Source organism: Triturus cristatus, chromosome 6, assembly GCF_964204655.1.
Source record: "Triturus cristatus chromosome 6, aTriCri1.1, whole genome shotgun sequence".
Lineage (NCBI taxonomy): Eukaryota > Metazoa > Chordata > Amphibia > Caudata > Salamandridae > Triturus > Triturus cristatus.
In genome coordinates, this window is record NC_140589.1 from 46482386 (window position 1) to 46503111 (window position 20726).

Below are 20726 nucleotides of genomic sequence, written 5' to 3' on the forward strand. Positions count from 1 at the left end.
CACCCCATTAGTTCCAGTTTAACGCATGAATACAGCAATCAGCAACTGAGAAGTGACTGGTTAATCCTTCAACATTTTCTGCCACCGCGCGGACCCACGCGCAGCATTTTTAGTTTAGCAACTTTTGATTCTTTGAGCTTGAAACACGTTTTTGTGATATTGGAATATCATGCGGCAAATTGTGTATTATGTGGCAGATGCGTCCAATCCATGACTATGCCGAAAACGCAGCTGCGGCAGAATCGCAGAATCCCACTGGTGCTGGTTGTGTTATGTTATGTTGTGTTATGTTATGCAGTTTGGTTTCGGAATATAGAGGTCACAGAATATCAAGAGCTAAAATATGGACAGGTAAGTATGTATGTATTTTCTCTACCTAGCTAGACATGCACATGCCTTGAGGATATATTGTGTGACCTCCATGTTCCATACTACAATCTGTTGTGCTGGATGTGGGGTTTGGCTAGCATGAGGGAAAGGTTGCCCTGTGGGACTTTCACAACAAGCCCTAATACAGGGCAGCCTGCGTTTCTTGGGATCAGTGGCGTAGCTGGAGCTTTTGCCGCCCGGGGCGGTCCTCAGTGTGCCGCCAAGTGACGGCCGGGGCAGGTAAGAGCAAGGGAGAGGGGAGAGTTGACAGACGACAGTGAGGGAAAATACAATTTAAAAAAGGAAAAACATCTTGTGCTCGTTGAAATTTCTTACCTGCTGCTACCAAAAAAGTGCCACCCGAGGTGGACCCCCGCTCCCCGCCAGGTACGGCACTCGTTGGGCTCATCAGTTGAAGTGGGAAGACACAGTCCTAGGGGGTCATCTGTAATACTGTCTTACATTTCAAGATTGTACTGTCCTATTTCTTTCTTGTTTCTAGCTCATGGATCGAAAGCATCTCTGAATATTTTTTTCTCTAAATACAGTTGAGTTAAAGAGGATGATGCTGTTTCATTGCTCCTTGATGAGCTACCCACTCCGCCTAAATCTGTCCATGTGTGTAGACTAAGGGAGGTGAGTTGTGACCAGGTCCAGCCTCCTTATAGACATGTCTTTAATGTTGGCCCCGGTCCTTTGTTTCCACCATCTCAGGGCATGTATGGTCATGGCTACCCTTTGTATCCATCCTCTGAGATCAGTCATCGTCATGGCAACGTCACCATCCCCAGAAGGAAAGGTGGAGGGAAGAGACTGTGATTTCCTGCACCCCACCTCATGTATTGTGCTAGAGTTGGATGGCACGTGGCATGGCCCATGGAAGTGGCTGAGTAACTTACTCCAGGCTGTGCTGTCACTGTGCACCCCCCGGGGCATTGAGTGCATTCAGTAACTTTGCAGGGGTCAGGTATGCACCCTATGTGAGTGCAACTCTCACAGCCCGAGTGTTAGTCCACAAGTGTTGTGGTTACGTTTCAGTCTTAAAAAGGGGACAAATAACTACTCCCCAAGAGCTGAACATTACTCACACTCAAGCCCTTGAACGGCGTTCAGTATTCTACTGGCTTAGTCTAACGGCTTGTCTTCAATCCGGTCGCCAGCTAATGGCTCCTCCGAAGGTGAATGTGCAGCGGGTTGGACGACTAACCCGAAATTCTGCCGCAACTGGCATGGCTAATCCTGCTACAGAGCTGACAAACGACGTACTGAAAAAGGCTGCTTTAAGAGTAAGCAAGCTGGTGATGCAGTTACTCTGTTCGGGTGAAGCTGTAGATCTCCTCGCTGCTGCCTCTGAAACCACCAAGGCAGAGACAATCATGTAGGCGGTACATTGCAAGCTTACAGGTTCACTGGTGGGCTCACCCCATGCTATGCTGGCAGCAAATGCTGTAAGTGTCATGGAGCCGGGAATAGAGTCAGTGGATGCCTTGGGAAATGCAGCTGGCTCGGGAGACGTTCCTGATTTACAACTTGATAGCGGACCTGCGACAGGCTTATCGATGCTCGTCTCACAGGAAACTGATGGCAGTTGCATACATCTGCCAGCAATTAAGGTGAGTGGTGGTAGTGTGGGTAATGCCAGCGATATAACCGTCGAGCTGACCGGCTCCTCTGCTTTGTCACTTACTGATACCGAGCAATCTAGCCTTAAACTCAACACTACTAGATCTATGCTGCATACGTGACCGGCAGAGCACCGCTCTATTGAAATAACAAAAACAGGCAAAGAAAATCTGCAAATAACAAATGCTATATCTAGTGTTTTCTCAGCTGCCTTGGTAACTCCTGCAGTGGGGAACATAGATATACTTGTATCTCCGCAATTGCACGTGCTATCAGAAACGGACATAGTTGAACTGCCGAACTTGATAAATTCTTCACAGAAAAGCATACGTATGGAATCACCAGCTGATACATTTAATACATCATTGCTTTCTCTGTCACCAATGAATATCGATGACTCATCTGGACACACAATGGCCGAGATTACAAATTCTCAACCTCAGTCTGTAAAAAAGAAAAAGCGTAATTTCAAGCTTGTTAAATCAGTAAGTACTGGTCGCAAGGCACCTAACAATTATGCTTTTAGTTATCAACAGCAAGGCAAAATCATGACCAACTCAAAAGCAAAATTAAATACTCAAGACAGCCCTCTACGCAAGTGGGTTACTTCTAAGGGTGAGGTAAAGGCGATCGTTTCGAGGCTATCTGGATCTGTGCAAAACCTGTCTACTATTAGTGGTCAGCCTGCTCCTGCCTGTTATTGTGCAACTGATGAATTGCCAAAGCGTGCTAGCATGACCAGGGGCTGTAATATTGTTGAATCTCCCGCATCAACCAGCGCTACATTTGGTGCCAATTCATCTAGAGATGTATTAATGCCAATGGCAGCGCCAGAGCCTTCATTAGCTTTAATTATGCAGGAGCTATCAGTACAAAGATATGAGGCACATGAAAATTATACACAACTTAGGGCGGATAATGATACCGTACAGCAATCGCTGTCAGCAGTAACCAGTAAGGTGTCACTTGCAACTGTAATGACTACTCTGTCGCAAAGGCTGTCTGATAATGAAGATGCAGTGACACACTCTACTTAACTGCTACAAGAGCATGATATGCAACTTAATGTTCTACAGGGGAAAGTTGAAGATCTAGAGAACTGGCAACGTCGGAATAATTTACGAATATTTGGGATCCTGGAAGGCAGAGAAGGCTCGGACCCACAACTATTTATCGTACAAACATTTCAGAAAGCTTTTCCTGATTTAGCAGACTGGGACTGGGATTCCCAAATACAATGAGTTCATAGGTTACCAATTTTCCTCAACCAAGCAGATCAGACCAGCTCGCACCGACCACAACCAATACATATCTCTGTTTGCAACTTCTTGTTACGCCAGGATATTGCTATTGAAGCCTGACCTACAACACCTGTCTTAGTTGATTAGTTTTCCATCATTGCAAGATCTGATCTATGTAAAATCTCGATGGATAAGAGATGGAGGATGAGGCAACTTATTGACTCTTGGAAGGCTCTTGGCGCACTGGTCTATCTTCAAGAACCTGCCCGATTGAAGGTTATCAAGGATAGCAGCTCACAGATTTACTATACTGACCAAGAGGCAAAATCGGCGCTTGCTAAACTGCAACAAAGTTTTAAAAAAGAACACGATCAGAAAATATTTGCTGTTCTTGGGACAATTGAAGCAAGGGTGTCCTGAATCGTTAAAAATATAGGGTGTTGTCTTTTCATGTCTATTTTTCTAGCTTCTCATCTTTTTTTCTTTGTCTTTCTTCTTTTCTTTCTATTTGCTTGTACAAGTGCTTTCACAAGTGCTGTAATATTAGCCGATGCCGGGAGGGTCTCGGAAGGTTCTGCTTCTTTATGTTGTCATCGATCGACAGCAGGTTAGTGGGGGTGATTACCTTCTAGGATACTGGGTGGGGGCGTGGGGAACCTGCCAAGGCTCAGGGGGTGGAAGAGGGGGAGGTGGATGTCAGCTGACTGAGGGGTGGCGTACTGATAAGCACTGGTTATGGGGGTATAAAAAAAGGAGGGCACAGTTCAAACTAGCATTGAGCAGGGATATAAGCTACAAAATTTGCATGGGCAAGAATAATCTGTTTATGTTTTTTTTGCAGATACCTTAAAGTTTGTTGTTTTTTAAATTATGTTTTAAATTTTCTAAGGAAAGAATTAGTGTGAACCCAAAATATCATAGGTTATATAATGGGTACAATTAGATGTATTAGTTGGAATGTGGCTGGGTTAAACTCATCTATCAAGCGGCGGTTGGTCTGAGAAGAGCTCAACATATATAAACCGCATTTGGTAGTTTTAGTAGAGACACATTTGGCATACAAAGACAGGGGCCTGTTACACAGCTCTGTTTAGAGATGTTAGAATGTACTTCACAGGGTGCAGCAACCAGAGGTGTAGCAATCCTTAAGAACAAGCATTTTGTCTGTAAAAAACTCAAAACAGTTTCTGACCCAAGTGGCAGATGGGTAATCTTACAGCTTGAAATTAACAATAAAAAGCTAGTCTTGTGCGCATTGTTTGGGCCAAATCAGCAGGATCCTACTCTTTTTAATGAATTAATGCTGGAGCTTCTCGACTAGTAGGGGGAAATCATTATTTTGGGTGATTTTAATTGCACCTTCAACTACACTATTGATTCAGCAAACCGGCATGCCTTTCCAAGAATGAGTAGGGTCCGAAAGGCGATTCTTGAACTGGCTCAGCTTTATTGGTTGTCTGACTTATGGCGTACATTACATCCTTAGAAATATTCCCTTTGTACTGAAAACACACTTTGTTTAAATCGCTACTTAGACACCATACACTCAGATATATCATTCAGTCAAATACATCAGATGCTGGGAACAATTTAATATGAGATGTGAGAAACCTAACACTAAATAAAAATAAAATATAATATCACATTAATGATCCAATTCACAGCAATAGGTAATCATAAAAGGACATATAATGACCAAATGTATATCTTTATTAAAAAACATGTAAATGTTCATACAGAAAATGCAACTTTAAAAAAATTAATTAATTCGAGATTTCATAAAAAACAATGAGTAAACACTCAGCACTATCTTTAAATTATAAAGTTTTGTTCGCGTTTCACAGGGATGCACTAACTGGCATTTGAGAATTCGGATGTGTAGAGCTATATAGCCTACCTGGATTTAAATTGAAAAAGGATAAACCTTTGGAACACACTAATAATAATATAAGATGACTACAGGTTGCCTCTTCTTGCCTTTATAATTTCGAGACAGTGCTTTTAAATCATTGAGCGTGATCAAAAACAGATCGATTAAATCAAATCAAAATATGAATGTGAAATGAGTCTACTTTGAATTTATTAAGATATATATTTTTTTATAGTATCTCTTGCTGTCGGAAACTCAGCGGTTCATTGCCAGCTACTATTTAACGATTTGAGCTGAGGAATGCTCATTGACATATACCGAAGGAAGGATTATTATTACCAGTCCTGAAGAAGGTGGTCTTATCTTTTTTCCCACCAAAACGCGTTGAAGCAAAGTCTTTGGTTGTATTTGTCTTGGGACTAGAATTATTAAAATCAGGGTGAATTGCTACCGGTTAGTTCTGGTCCATAGGGGTTACAAATCAACATTGTTAAGGCACGATCTTGGTGCTCTTTTTTACATATTTTCCTTCCATGTGATGTTTACTCATTGTTTTTTATAAAATCTCGAATTAATTAAATTGTTTTAAATTAGCATTTTCTGTATGAACATTTACATGTTTTTTAATAAAGATATATATTTGGTCATTATATGTCCTTTTATGATTACCTATTGCTGTGAATTGGATCATTAATGTGATATTATATTTTATTTTTATTTAGTGTTAGGTTTCTCACATCTCATATTAAATTGTTCCCAGCATCTGATGTATTTGATTGAATGATATATCTGAGTGTATGGTGTCTAAGTAGCGATTTAAACAAAGTGTGTTTTCAGTACAAAGGGAATATTTCTAACTATATAGTTGATTCTGGTGCTCTGTCCCTTTGGACTTTAATGAGCCCCTCTCCTTGTGTTCAAGGTACATTACATCCTACCATGCCCGGTTTCACATACTATTCTGGGCCACATCGACATTACTCCAGAATCAATGTAATATTTGTGAGTAGCTGCCTTTTAGAAATGTCACATATGGAGGTCTGCCCACGGATAACATCCGACCATAATCCGCTTTTCAGCTTTAATTGGGGGGGGATGAGTAAACGCCCTTTTTCATTTCCAAGGTATTTGCTGTCCGATTCACAATATATTACACATATTCAAGGGGCTCTTACTGAATTTTTACAATACAATACAATACAATATGGATACTGCCCCTCCCTTTACTATATGGGATACGATGAAAACTTTCATACGTGGCTCCACCCAGCAATACATCTATCACTCGAATAAGACCAATCAAAGGTGGGTGAACAAGTGCTGTGATACTTTAACAAAATTAGAGGTAGCACATGCTGAGGAGATTATGTCTAATGGGTCAAATAGTGAAGCTATATATTCTTCACTAATAAGTACAAGGGCGCTTATGACTCTGCAGTTTAAAGAGAAGGCTGCAGCTGCCTATAATAAAAATTGGCTGAATCAATATGAATACGGGGATCATGTCGGGCGGTTACTGGTTTACCAGATTGCAGACAAGAAAGCTAGAACCCGGATTGCTTCAATTAAGGGTAGAGATGGTCGGTCATACAGCTCGACTAATCTCATCTTAGAACAATTTCATCAATTCTACTCGGAGCTGTATGCTTTGTCTGACAATGTCGACGCAATGTTGGCTGAAGAATATTTACAATTATCGAATTCTCAAGTTCTTAATCCAGAGGCTGTGGATTATCTCCAGTTGGATATAACGGAAGAGGAAATTATAACTGCTATAGCAGCGCTGCCATCGGGTAAGGCTGCTGGGGACGACGCTTTACCTATCAAATTTTATAAAGTTTTTAAAAATGTAATTCTTCCGCTGTTTCGGGTGGTCATGTATCAGATTGGAGAATACAAGCAAGCTCCTAAATCTTGGGACATGGCAAATATTGTTTGTTTTTTTTAAAGAAAGGGAAGAGCGCTGATAACTCTGGGTCTTACCGCCCATATCCCTTATTAATGCCGATGCCAAAATATTCGCTAAAGTGCTGGCCAATCGACTGGCATCTTATTTGCCTGGTCTGGTATCCGCACATCAACACAGATTTATTACCGGCAGGGATACTACCGCACATGTCAACACAGCTGTACCTGCTTTTGATATTGCTAACAAAACTTATAGCAAAATGGGGATGATCCTTTTAGATGCTGAAAAAGCATTCGATTGGGTGGTAAGGGACGCACTATGGCAGATAGTGAGCACGGTTTACCAGACCGATTTATGAACTGGATTCAGGCACTATATACTAACCCACAGGCTAAACTAATATATGCCAACTCGTACTCAACTACATTTTCAAAACAACACGGCACAAGGCAGGGTTGTCCACTCTCCCCTTTGCTCTTTGCCCTTTATATAGAGCCGTTTATTCAAATTTTAAATCGGAATACCAATATTACTCCATTTAGTAATGGTATGTATCAACTTAAGGCTATCGCGTACGCGGATGATATCGCAGTCTTTACATCAGAACCAGCAACTGCAGTCAGTATCATTCAGGAAGAAGCTAAAGCCTTTGGTCACTTTTCGGGGTATAAACTCAATATACATAAAACTCAAGTATTACATAACTTAGAATCTACAACATCTATTACGGGCGCCTGTAGTGTCACAACTTAGTGGGCATCAGGATTACTACAAATGTGGATCAAATATGGAAACTTAATTATGAAACATTACTTCAAACAATAATTAGGAAGTTTAAGAATTGGAATAAAATCCCAATAACCATCATTGGCCGGATTAATATAGTTTTAATGACAATCTTACCTAAATTTCTTTCATTATTTCGGGCTATTCCTATATGGGTCCCTAATTATTTTTTTCACAAATTAGAGGGTACAATCAGTAGTTTTATTTGGGGATACAAGCAGGCACGACGCTCGATAAAACTTCTTAAGTTTCCTTATAAGTTTGGAGGTTTGCAACTTCCTGATTTAAAATGATATTTTGAGGCGGCATTTACAGGGCGCATACAAAGCTTACTTACTGATAAACAGCCGTACTATGGGCTTGTCTTAGCATTAGGCACAGAGAGCCACAGGTTCTTGTATAGGGTCAACGATCCTAACTATTACAAAAGAGTCCGGTTCCAGACTATCAGAGATATCGTTCATATATGGAATGAAATCCTTGACTACTTTTCAATCACTTTTGTGGACCTTATTAGTCACGAGCATCTTAAATTATGGAATAATCCATCTCTCCCGAGCATATTCAATGACTCAGTTGCTTGTACTTGGGCTAGACATGGAATGGAGAGATTGGGACAGCTGTATGATCACTCTGGGTTTTCTACTTAGACCTCGCTGCTGCAATCATTTGATCTTCCATACCAGTCATTTTTTAAATATTTGCAACTTAGAGATTACTTTCTCAAACGGCAACCAACGCAATTTCCGCGCTCTCAGGTAGTTCTTACATGTGTTTTAAGTCTCGCTCTTAAAGCTAGAATTAAATTCAATGTGTGCACATCTATGCCGACTCAGAAGTGCTGATCTTAGCCATTTAGCTGATAAGTGGAGTCGGACACTTATGGAAACGGATGCATCTGAAATCTCGTTATCTTTAGATAAATTAAATACCTCTGTACATTCTATTAATCTAAAGCTACAACAATTCCGCACTATCTGTGTTATATTATACTCTGGATGAAATAATTGAGTGGCAGCTGTCATCACGGGTATCTGCTAGTGGGGGACGGATAGAAGTGTGGCCAAAGGGCAGCTGATATTCTTCATATGTTTTACCCATGTCCCATGTTATCGGACTTCTGGGAACATGTCACTCAGGATGTTGGCCAACGCTTGGTCTTGATTCAAGTCTTTCAGTTAAAGAGATCATGCTGGGGTTAGGCTGCGAGGACCTTTCCATGGGGGGCTTCTTGTCCATGCATTAGCGCCCGCCCGCCTCTGGATTGCGAGAGGGTGGATCACCCCTCACCCTCCCTCATCACTCGATTGGCTGGCCCTCACGAAGGACACTCACGAACGAGACCGCGCACTTGCCAAAACTCCATCTACTCGTTCAATGCTAAGATTCGGGCGTATTTGGAAAGACTTTGAGCATTAGTGTGGCGTGCTGTCAGACCGACGGTGGATGCTCCCAGGCTGTAGCCTTATTTACAGGTATATCGTTTACTTACATGTTGAGCATGATGTATTTCTTTGTATTGCTTTCTAATGTTCTGTACTGCTTCTTGCTCATGTGTCGTACGTTCCGTGCTTTTTATTATGGCTAATGTTTTGACTGTCTTTGTTTTTCTTTCTTTTTTCATGTACCCTTCGTTAAAACTGAAAAAAAGAAGTGCTCGTCTCAGAGTTAAAGAGATGCTCGAACCCTTGGCCGTGGCCTGAGTCTGCAGCAAGACAGCGCCAGAGACACTCCACAATTGGTCCACACTGGTGATGTGCCCGCCTCCTGCATGTGTGTTATTGTGAGTCACCTGGTCATTGCCCCGCCCTCCTGCAGTGGCCAGAGGCTGGGATGGGGCAGGGAGTGGCGCGTGGACACTGCTCAGATCTGAGTGTGAAGGGCTGGGATGGTGCAGGGAGTGGCGCGTGGACACTGCTCAGATCTGAGCGTGATAGGCTGGGGATGGTGTAGGGAGTGGCGCGTGGACACTGCTCAGATCTGAGTGTGAAGGGCTGGGATGGGGCAGGGAGTGGCGCGTGGACACTGCTCAGATCTGAGTGTGAAGGGCTGGGATGGGGCAGGGAGTGGCGCGTGGACACTGCTCCGATCTGAGTGTGAAGGGCTGGGATGGGGCAGGGAGTGGCGCGTGGACACTGCTCCGATCTGAGTGTGAAGGGCTGGGGATGGTGCAGGGAGTGGCGCGTGGACACTGCTCAGATCTGAGTGTCAAGGGCTGGGTTGGTGCAGGGAGTGGCGCGTGGACACTGCTCAGATCTGAGTGTGAAGGGCTGGGGATGGTGCAGGGAGTGGCGCGTGGACACTGCTCAGATCTGAGTGTGAAGGGCTGGGATGGTGCAGGGAGTGGCGCATGGGCACTGCTCAGATCTGAGCGTGAAGGGCTGGGGATGGGGCAGGGGGTGGCGCGTGGGCACTGCTCAGATCTAAGTGTGAAGGGCTGGGATGGTGCAGGGAGTGGCGCGTGGACACTGCTCAGATCTGAGCGTGAAGGGCTGGGGATGGTGCAGGGAGTGGCGCGTGGGCACTGCTCAGATCTGAGTGTCAAGGGCTGGGATGGTGCAGGGAGTGGCGCGTGGGCACTGCTCAGATCTGAGTGTGAAGGGCTGGGGATGGTGCAGGGAGTGGCGAGTGGGCACTGCTCAGATCTGAGTGTCAAGGGCTGGGATGGTGCAGGGAGTGGCGCGTGGACACTGCTCAGATCTGAGCGTGAAGGGCTGGGGATGGTGCAGGGAGTGGCGCGTGGGCACTGCTCAGATCTGAGTGTGAAGGGCTGGGATGGTACAGGGAGTGGCGCGTGGACACTGCTCAGATCTGAGTGTGAAGAGCTGGGATGGTGCAGGGAGTGGCTCGTGGACACTGCTCAGATCTGAGTGGGAAGGGCTGGGATAGTGCAGGGAATGGCGTGTGGACACTGCTCAGATCTGAGTGTGAAGGGCTGGGTTGGTGCAGGGAGTGGCGCGTGGACACTGCTCAGATCTGAGTGTGAAGGGCTGGGATGGTGCAGGGAGTGGCGCGTGGACACTGCTCAGATCTGAGTGTGAAGGGCTGGGGATGGGGCAGGGGGTGGCGCGTGGGCACTGCTCAGATCTGAGTGTGAAGGGCTGGGATGGTGCAGGGAGTGGCGCGTGGACACTGCTCAGATCTGAGCGTGAAGGGCTGGGGATGGTGCAGGGAGTGGCGCGTGGACACTGCTCAGATCTGAGTGTGAAGGGCTGGGATGAGGCAGGGAGTGGCGCGTGGACACTGCTCAGATCTGAGCGTGAAGGGCTGGGGATGGTGCAGGGAGAGGCGCGTGGACACTGCTCAGATCTGAGTGTGAAGGGCTGGGATGGGGCAGGGAGTGGCGCGTGGACACTGCTCAGATCTGAGTGTGAAAGGCTGGGATGGTGCAGGGAGTGGCGCGTGGACACTGGTCAGATCTGAGTGTGAAGGGCTGGGATGGTGCAGGGAGTGGCGCGTGGACACTGCTCAGATCTGAGTGTTAAGGGCTGGGATGGTGCAGGGAGTGGCGCGTGGGCACTGCTCAGATCTGAGTGTGAAGGGCTGGGATGGTGCAGGGAGTGGCGCGTGGACACTGCTCAGATCTGAGCGTGAAGGGCTGGGGATGGTGCAGGGAGTGGCGCGTGGGCACTGTTCAGATCTGAGTGTCAAGGGCTGGGATGGTGCAGGGAGTGGCGCGTGGACACTGCTCAGATCTGAGTGTGAAGAGCTGGGATGGTGCAGGGAGTGGCGCGTGGACACTGCTCAGATCTGAGTGGGAAGGGCTGGGATGGTGCAGAGAGTGGCGCGTGGACACTGCTCAGATCTGAGTGTGAAGGGCTGGGTTGGTGCAGGGAGTGGCGCATGGACACTGCTCAGATCTGAGTGTGAAGGGCTGGGATGGTGCAGGGAGTGGCGCGTGGACACTGCTCAGATCTGAGTGTGAAGGGCTGGGGATGGGGCAGGGGGTGGCGCGTGGGCACTGCTCAGATCTGAGTGTGAAGGGCTGGGATGGTGCAGGGAGTGGCGCGTGGACACTGCTCAGATCTGAGCGTGATAGGCTGGGGATGGTGTAGGGAGTGGCGCGTGGACACTGCTCAGATCTGAGTGTGAAGGGCTGGGATGAGGCAGGGAGTGGCGCGTGGACACTGCTCAGATCTGAGCGTGAAGGGCTGGGGATGGTGCAGGGAGAGGCGCGTGGACACTGCTCAGATCTGAGTGTGAAGGGCTGCGATGGGGCAGGGAGTGGCGCGTGGACACTGCTCAGATCTGAGTGTGAAAGGCTGGGATGGTGCAGGGAGTGGCGCGTGGACACTGGTCAGATCTGAGTGTGAAGGGCTGGGATGGTGCAGGGAGTGGTGCGTGGACACTGCTCAGATCTGAGCGTGAAGGGCTGGGATGGTGCAGGGAGTGGCGCGTGGACACTGCTCAGATCTGAGCGTGAAGGGCTGGGATGGTGCAGGGAGTGGCGCGTGACCACTGCTCAGATCTGAGTGTGAAGGGCTGGGATGGTGCAGGGAGTGGCGCGTGGACACTGCTCAGATCTGAGTGTGAAGGGCTGGGATGGTGCAGGGAGTGGCGCGTGGACACTGCTCAGATCTGAGTGTGAAGGGCTGGGATGGTGCAGGGAGTGGCGCGTGGACACTGCTCAGATCTGAGTGCGAAGGGCTGGGATGGGGCAGGGAGTGGCGCGTCGACACTGCTCAGATCTGAGTGTGAAGGGCTGGGATGGTGCAGGGAGTGGCGCGTGGACACTGCTCAGATCTGAGTGCGAAGCATGCAGACTGCACACATTTGCTGTTGCCTGGGCCCATGCCAGCAGGCACATGTGTTACTGCTTCTGACGCTCAGGACTCAGGAAGTTTTGTAATTCAAAACCCTCTTCGATGATATTTTGGGCACACTCTGCTGCAGCCAGGAAGCACTCTCGTTCCACAATTAGAAAGTGTTTTTGTGGTAAATGTGATTCACAGAGTAACAACATCATCAAAAGGGAAGCAACGCTGTAAATCCATGGAAACCGGGATGACGGTGTTCTTGAGAACACAAAATGAGAGGAAACCACACACAAGCGACGTCTGCCGGCAACATGTGGTGGCCCTAGAATATGCCGAGCATTCAGGGAATGTGCAGCCTCCGGATCAACCCTGTTGGCAGGACAAGTTGGCACGTGGAGGGTGAATGAGTGGATGGAGCCAGCCATGCCAGGGCAAGCTGCACATGACGAAGCAAGCGGTGGCACCTTATTGGTGCAGAATGTCTTCGAGTAACACCGGGGTCGAGTAACACAGGGGGCGGGTAGGCAGGGCTCATCCACATTGCAGTCCACCTGCGTGACCAGAGGTGGTCGTATAGCTCCATAGAAGGATCTAACACAAGGGTGGTGGAACTTGACTGCTTCCTTCTAGAGGGGGGAGGCCATTGGGAAGTCACTTAACACTTAAAATGTGTACCTCGCTGGCATTCATAAACCTTCTAGAGGGTTTTTTACACCATATGTGAGCACCTGCTCTAAGAGCAAAAAAGCGTAGGGTTAGACTGCGAGTGTGTTGTGATATCCTCAAAAGTTCTGTGAGTGTAGGGAAACATTTATCCACAAAAAATCTTAAGGTTCTCTTCAACCCTGACTGTAAACCAATGGACAATCCATTCAATATGAACTGATATACATTAGGAAATCAACAGTGTTCACAGATGTAGGTACTGAGTCATGATTATTGAGAATCCATAGCCCTAAAAAGTAGTGCGTTTATGAATACCATAGTCATAAGCCTACAACTTGCAAAGCTTTGACTTTCCTTCGGAATGGTCCACGCTGACTCTCAGACCTAGATCCTGGTACACGTATGTTGTTGGACTGGAGGTGACTGAGTGCAATGTTCCTTCAGCCACCTAAAAATACCTGAGGAGACCCAGGCCATGGGTTATGGAAGTGAGGGGAAGCTGGGGCCGCCTCTCACCCACAGGGCATGCAGAAAAGGAGTGATGGAAAGACAAATTCAGACTCAGGCGCCTGCCAGCATGATTTGCAATGGTGGAGACAGGCAGGGCCAGGAAGTGAATGATGAGGATTGGAATTTTCAAATTAGGTTTTAAAAATGTTAAATTGTCTGTTTTTGAAAATAAATTGCTTTTTTTACCGCACACCTAGATTCATAGGGCTTGTCAGGTAGGATTCTTCAGGCACTAAACTTTTGAAATAGGAAGTAGGCGCAGACCCCCTACAAGGCTTTCTCTCATGAGATCACTGGGAGTAGGCGCAGACCTCCTACAAGGCTTTCTGTCATGAGATCACTGGGAGTAGGCGCAGACCCCCTGCATGGTTTTCTGTCATGAGATCACTGGGAGTAGGCGCAGACCCCCTACAAGGATTTCAGTCATGAGATCACTGGGAGTAGGCGGAGACCCTCTACAAGGTTTTCAGTCATGAGATCACTGGGAGTAGACGCAGACCCCCTACAAGGTTTTCTGTCATGAGATCACGGGGAGTAGGCACAGACCCCCTGCAAGGTTTTCTGTCATGAGATCACTGGGAGTAGGCACAGACCCCCTGCATGGTTTTCTGTCATGAGATCACTGGGAGTAGGCGCAGACCCCCCCACAAGGTTTTCTGTCATGAGATCACTGGGAGTAGGCGCAGACCCCCTGCATGGTTTTCTGTCATGAGATCACTGGGAGTAGGCACAGACCTCCTGCATGGTTTTCTGTCATGAGATCACTGGAAGTAGGCGCAGGCCCCCGACAAGGTTTTCAGTCATGAGATCACTGGGAGTAGGCGCAGACCCCCTACAATATTTTCTGTCATGAGATCACTGGGAGTAGGCACAGACCCCCACAAGGTTTTCTCTCATGAGATCACTGGAAGTAGGTGCAGACCCCCTCACTGGGAGTAGGCGCAGACCCCCTGCATGGTTTTCTGTCATGAGATCACTGGAAGTAGGCGCACGCCCCCTACAAGGTTTTCAGTCATGAGATCACTGGGAGTAGGCGCAGACCCCCTACAAGATTTTCTCTCATGAGATCACTGGGAGTAGGCACAGACCCCCTACAAGGTTTTCTGTCACGAGATCACTGGGAGTAGGTGCAGACCCCCTCACTGGGAGTAGGCGCAGACCCATGCATGGTTTTCTGTCATCAGATCACTGAGAGTAGGCGCAGACCCCCCCACATGGTTTTCTGTCATGAGATCACTGGGAGTAGGCGCAGACCCCCTGCATGGTTTCCAGTCATGAGATCACTGGGAGTAGGCGCAGACCCCCCCATAAGGTTTTCTGTCATGAGATCACTGGAAGTAGGCGCAGACCCCCTGCATGGTTTTCTGTCATCAGATCACTGGGAGTAGGCGCAGACCCACTACATGGTTTTCTGTCATGATATCACTGGGAGTAGGCGCAGACCCCCTGCATGGTTTTCTGTCATGAGATCACTGGGAGTAGACGCAGACCCCCTGCATGGTTTACAGTCATGAGATCACTGGGAGTAGGCGCAGACCCCCTGCATGGTTTTCTGTCATGAGATCACTGGGAGTAGGTGCAGACCCCTTGCATAGTTTTCTGTCATGAGATCACTGGGAGTAGGTGCAGACCCCCTACAAGGTTTTCAGTCATGAGATCACTGGGAGTAGGCGCAGACCCCCTACAAGGTTTTCTGTCATGAGATCACTGGGAGTAGGTGCAGAACCCCTACAAGGTTTTCAGTCATGAGATCACTGGGAGTAGGTGCAGACCCCCTGCATGGTTTTCTGTCATGGGATCACTGGGAGTAGGTGCAGAACCCCTACAAGGTTTTCTGTCATGAGATCACTGGGAGTAGGTGCAGAACCCCTACAAGGTTTTCAGTCATGAGATCACTGAGAGTAGGCGCAGACCCCCTACAAGGTTTTCTGTCATGAGATCACTGGGAGTAGGCGCAGACCCCCTGCATGGTTTTCTGTCATCAGATCACTGGGAGTAGGTGCAGACCCCCTGCATGGTTTTCTGTCATGAGATCACTGGGTGTAGGCGCAGACCCCCTACAAGGTTTTCTGTCATGAGATCACTGAGAGTAGGCACAGACCCCCTGCATGGTTTTCTGTCATCAGATCACTGGGTGTAGGCGCAGACCCCCTGCATGGTTTTCTGTCAAGAGATCACTGGGAGTAGGTGCAGACCCCCTACAAGGTTTTCTGTCATGAGATCACTGGGAGTAGACGCAGACTCCCTGCAAGGTTTCTGTCATTAGATCACTGGGAGTAGGTGCACACCCCCTGCATGGTTTTCTGTCATGAGATCACTGGGAGTAGGCGCAGACCCCCTGCATGGTTTTCTGTCATCATTTCACTGGGAGTAGGCGCAGACCCCCTCAGTGGGAGTAGGCGCAGACCCCCTGCATGGTTTTCTGTCATGAGATCACTGGGAGTAGGAGCAGACACCCAGAAGGTTTTCTGTCATGAGATCACTGGGCGTAGGCGCAGACCCCCTGCATGGTTTTCTGTCATGAGATCACTGGGTGTATGCGCAGACCCCCCTGCATGGTTTTTGTCATGAGATCACTGGGAGTAGGCGCAGACCCCCTGCATTTTTTTTTCTGTCATGAGATCACTGGGAGTAGGCGCAGACCCCCTGCATAGTTTCTGTCATGAGATCACTGGGAGTAGGCACAGACCCCCTGCATGGTTTTCTGTCATCAGATCACTGAGAGTAGGCGCAGACCCCCTGCATAGTTTCTGTCATGAGATCACTGGGAGTAGGCACAGACCCCCTGCATGGTTTTCTGTTAGGAGATCACTGGGAGTAGGTGCAGACCCCCTGCATGGTTTTCTGTCATGAGATCACTGGGAGTAGTCGCAGACCCCCTGCAAGATTTTCTGTCATGAGATCACTAGGAGTAGGCGCAGACCACCTGCATGGTTTTCTGTCATGAGATCACTAGGAGTAGGCGCAGACCCTCTACATGGTTTTCTGTCATCAGATCTCTGAGAGTAGTCGCAGACCCCCTGCATGGTTTTCTGTCATGAGATCGCTGGGAGTAGGTGCAGACCCCCCCCACAAGGTTTTCTGTCAGGAGATCACTGGGAGTAGGCGCAGACCCACCGCATGGTTTTCTGTCATGAGATCACTGGGAGTAGGCGCAGACCCCCTTCATGGTTTTCTGTCATGAGATCACTGGGAGTAGGCGCAGACCCCCTGCATGGTTTTCTGTCATCAGATCACTGGGAGTAGGTGCAGACCCCCTGCATGGTTTTCTGTCATGAGATCACTAGGCGTAGGCGCAGACCCCCTACATGGTTTTCTGTCATGAGATCTCTGAGAGTAGGCGCAGACCCCCTACATGGTTTTCTGTCATGAGATCTCTGAGAGTAGGCGCAGACCCCCTGCATGGTTTTGTATCATGAGATCACTGGGAGTAGGCGCAGACCCCCTGCATGGTTTTCTGTCATGAGATCACTGGGAGTAGGCGCAGACCCCCTGCATGGTTTTCTGTCATGAGATCACTGAGAGTAGGCACAGACCCCCTTCATGGTTTTCTGTCATGAGATCTCTGAGAGTAGGCGCAGACCCCTTTCATGGTTTTCTGTCATGAGATCACTGAGAGTAGGCACAGACCCCCTGCATGGTTTTCTGCCATGAGATCACTGGGAGTAGGCGCAGACCCCCTGCATGGCTTTCTGCCATGAGATCACTGGGAGTAGGCGCACACCCCCTGCATGGTTTTCGGTCATGAGATCACTAGGAGTAGGCGCAGTCCCCCTGCATGGTTTTCTGTCATGAGATCACTAGGAGTAGGCGCAGACCCCCTGCATGGTTTTCTCTCATTAGATCACTGGGAGTAGGTGCAGACCCCCTGCATGGTTTCATGTCATGAGATCACTGGGAGTAGGCACAGACCCCCCCACAAGGTTTTCTGTCATGAGATCACTGAGAGTAGGCGCAGACCCCCTGCGTGGTTTTCTGTCATGAGATCACTGGAAGTAGGCGCAGACCCCCTGCATGGTTTTCTCTCATGAGATCACTGGGAGTAGGCGCAGACCCCCTGCATGGTTTTCTGTCATGAGATCACTGGGAGTAGGCGCAGGCCCCCTGAATGGTTTTCTGTCATGAGATCACCGGGAGAAGGCGCAGACCCCCTTCATGGTTTTCTGTCATGAGATCACTGAGAGTAGGCGCAGATCTCCTTCATGGTTTTCTGTCATGAGATCACTGGGAGTAGGCGCAGACCCCCTGCATGGTTTTCTGTCATGAGATCACTGGGAGTAGGCGCAGACCTCCTTCATGGTTTTCTGTCATGAGATCACTGGGAGTAGGCGCAGACCCCCTGAATGGTTTTCTGTCATGAGATCACTGAGAGTAGGCGCAGACCCCCTGCATGGTTTTCTGTTATGAGATCACTGGGAGTAGGCGCTGACCCCCCCACAAGGTTTTCTGTCATGAGATCACTGGGAGTAGGCGCAGACCCCCTGCATGGTTTTCTTTCATGAGATCACTGGGAGTAGGCGCAGACCCCCGGCATGGTTTTCTGTCATGAGATCACTGGGAGTAGGCGCAGACCCCCCCCACAAGGTTTTCTATCATGAGATCACTGGGAGTAGGCGCAGACCCCCCGCATGGTTTTCTGTCATGAGATCACTGGGAGTAGGCGCAGACCCCCCGCATGGTTTTCTGTCATGAGATCACTGAGAGTAGGCGCAGACCCCCTGCATGGTTTTCTGTCATGAGATCACTGAGAGTAGGCGCAGACCCCCTTCATGGTTTTCTGTCATGAGATCACTGGGAGTAGGCGCAGACCCTCTTCATGGTTTTCTGTCATGAGATCACTGAGAGTAGGCGCAGACCTCCTTCATGGTTTTCTGTCATGAGATCACTGGGAGTAGGCGCAGACCCCCCCATAAGGTTTTCTGTCATGAGATCACTGGGAGTAGGCGCAGACCCCCTGCATGGTTTTCTGTCATGAGATCACTGGGAGTAGGCGCAGACCCCCTTCATGGTTTTCTGTCATGAGATCACTGGGAGTAGGCGCAGACCCCCTTCATGGTTTTCTGTCATGAGATCTCTGGGAGTAGGCACAGACCCCCTTCATGGTTTTCTGTCATGAGATCACTGAGAGTAGGTGCAGACCCCCTTCATGGTTTTCTGTCATGAGATCACTGGTAGTAGGCGCAGACCCCCTTCTTGGTTTTCTGTCATGAGATCACTAGGAGTAGGCGCAGACCCCCTGCATGGTTTTCTGACATGAGATCACTGGGAGTAGGCGCAGACCCCCTGCATGGTTTTCTGTCATGAGATCACTGGGAGTAGGCGCAGACCCCCTGCATGGTTTTCTGTCATGAGATCACTAGGAGTAGGCGCAGACCCCCTGCATGGTTTTCTCTCATGAGATCACTGGGAGTAGGTGCAGACCCCCTGCATGGTTTCATGTCATGAGATCACTGGGAGTAGGCGCAGACCCCTCCACAAGGTTTTCTGTCATGAGATCACATGGGAGTAGGCGCAGACCCCCTGCGTGGTTTTCTGTCATGAGATCACTGGAAGTAGGCGCAGACCCCCTGCATGGTTTTCTCTCATGAGATCACTGGGAGTAGGCGCAGACCCCCTGAATGGTTTTCTGTCATGAGATCACTGGGAGTAGGCGCAGACCCCCTTCATGGTTTTCTGTCATGAGATCACTGGGAGTAGGCGCAGACCCCCTTCATGGTTTCATGTCATGAGATCACTGGGAGTAGGCACAGACCCCCCCACAAGGTTTTCTGTCATGAGATCACTGGGAGTAGGCGCAGACCCCCCCACAAGGTTTTCTGTCATGAGATCACTGGGAGTAGGCGCAGACCCCCTGCGTGGTTTTCTGTCATGAGATCACTGGGAGTAGGCGCAGACCCCCTGCATGGTTTTCTGTCATGAGATCACTGGGAGTAGGTGCAGACCCCCGGCATGATTTTCTGTCATGAGATCATTGGGAGTAGGCGCAGACCCCCTGCATGGTTTTCTGTCATGAGATCACTGGGTGTAGGCGCAGACCCCCTTCATGGTTTTCTGTCATGAGATCACTGAGAGTAGGCGCAGACCTCCTTCATGGTTTTCTGTCATGAGATCACTGGGAGTAGGCGCAGACTCCCTGCATGGTTTTCTGTCATGAGATCACTGAGAGTAGGCGCAGACCCCCTGCATGGTTTTCTGTCATGAGATCACTGGGAGTAGGCGCTGACCCCCCCACAAGGTTTTCTGTCATGATATCACTGGGAGTAGGCGCAGACCCCCTGCATGGTTTTTTGTCATGAGATCACTGGGAGTAGGCGCAGACCCCCGGCATGGTTTTCTGTCATGAGATCACTGGGAGTAGGCGCAGACCCCCCACAAGGTTTTCTGTCATGAGATCACTGGGAGTAGGCGCAGACCCCCCCACAAGGTTTTCTGTCATGAGATCAATGGGAGTAGGCATAGACCCCCCCGCATGGTTTTCTGTCATGAGATCACTGGGAGTAGGCGCAGACCCCCTGCATGGTTTTCTGTCATGAGATCACTGAGAGTAGGCGCAGACCCCCTTCATGGTTTTCTGTCATGAGATCACTGGGAGTAGGCACAGACCCTCTTCATGGTTTTCTGTCATGAGATCACTGAGAGTAGGCGCAGACCTCCTTCATGGTTTTCTGTCATGAGATCACTGGGAGTAGGCGCAGACCCCCTGCATGGTTTTCTGTCATGAGATCACTGGGAGTAGGCGCAGACCCCCCCATAAGGTTTTCTGTCATGAGATCACTGGGAGTAGGCGCAGACCCCCTGCATGGTTTTTTGTCATGAGATCACTGGGAGTAGGCGCAGATCCCCTTCATGGTTTTCTGTCATGAGATCACTGGGAGTAGGCACAGACCCCCTTCATGGTTTTCTGTCATGAGATCACTTGGAGTAGGCGCAGACCCCCTTCATGGTTTTCTGTCATGAGATCACTGAGAGTAGGCGCAGACCCCCTTCATGGTTTT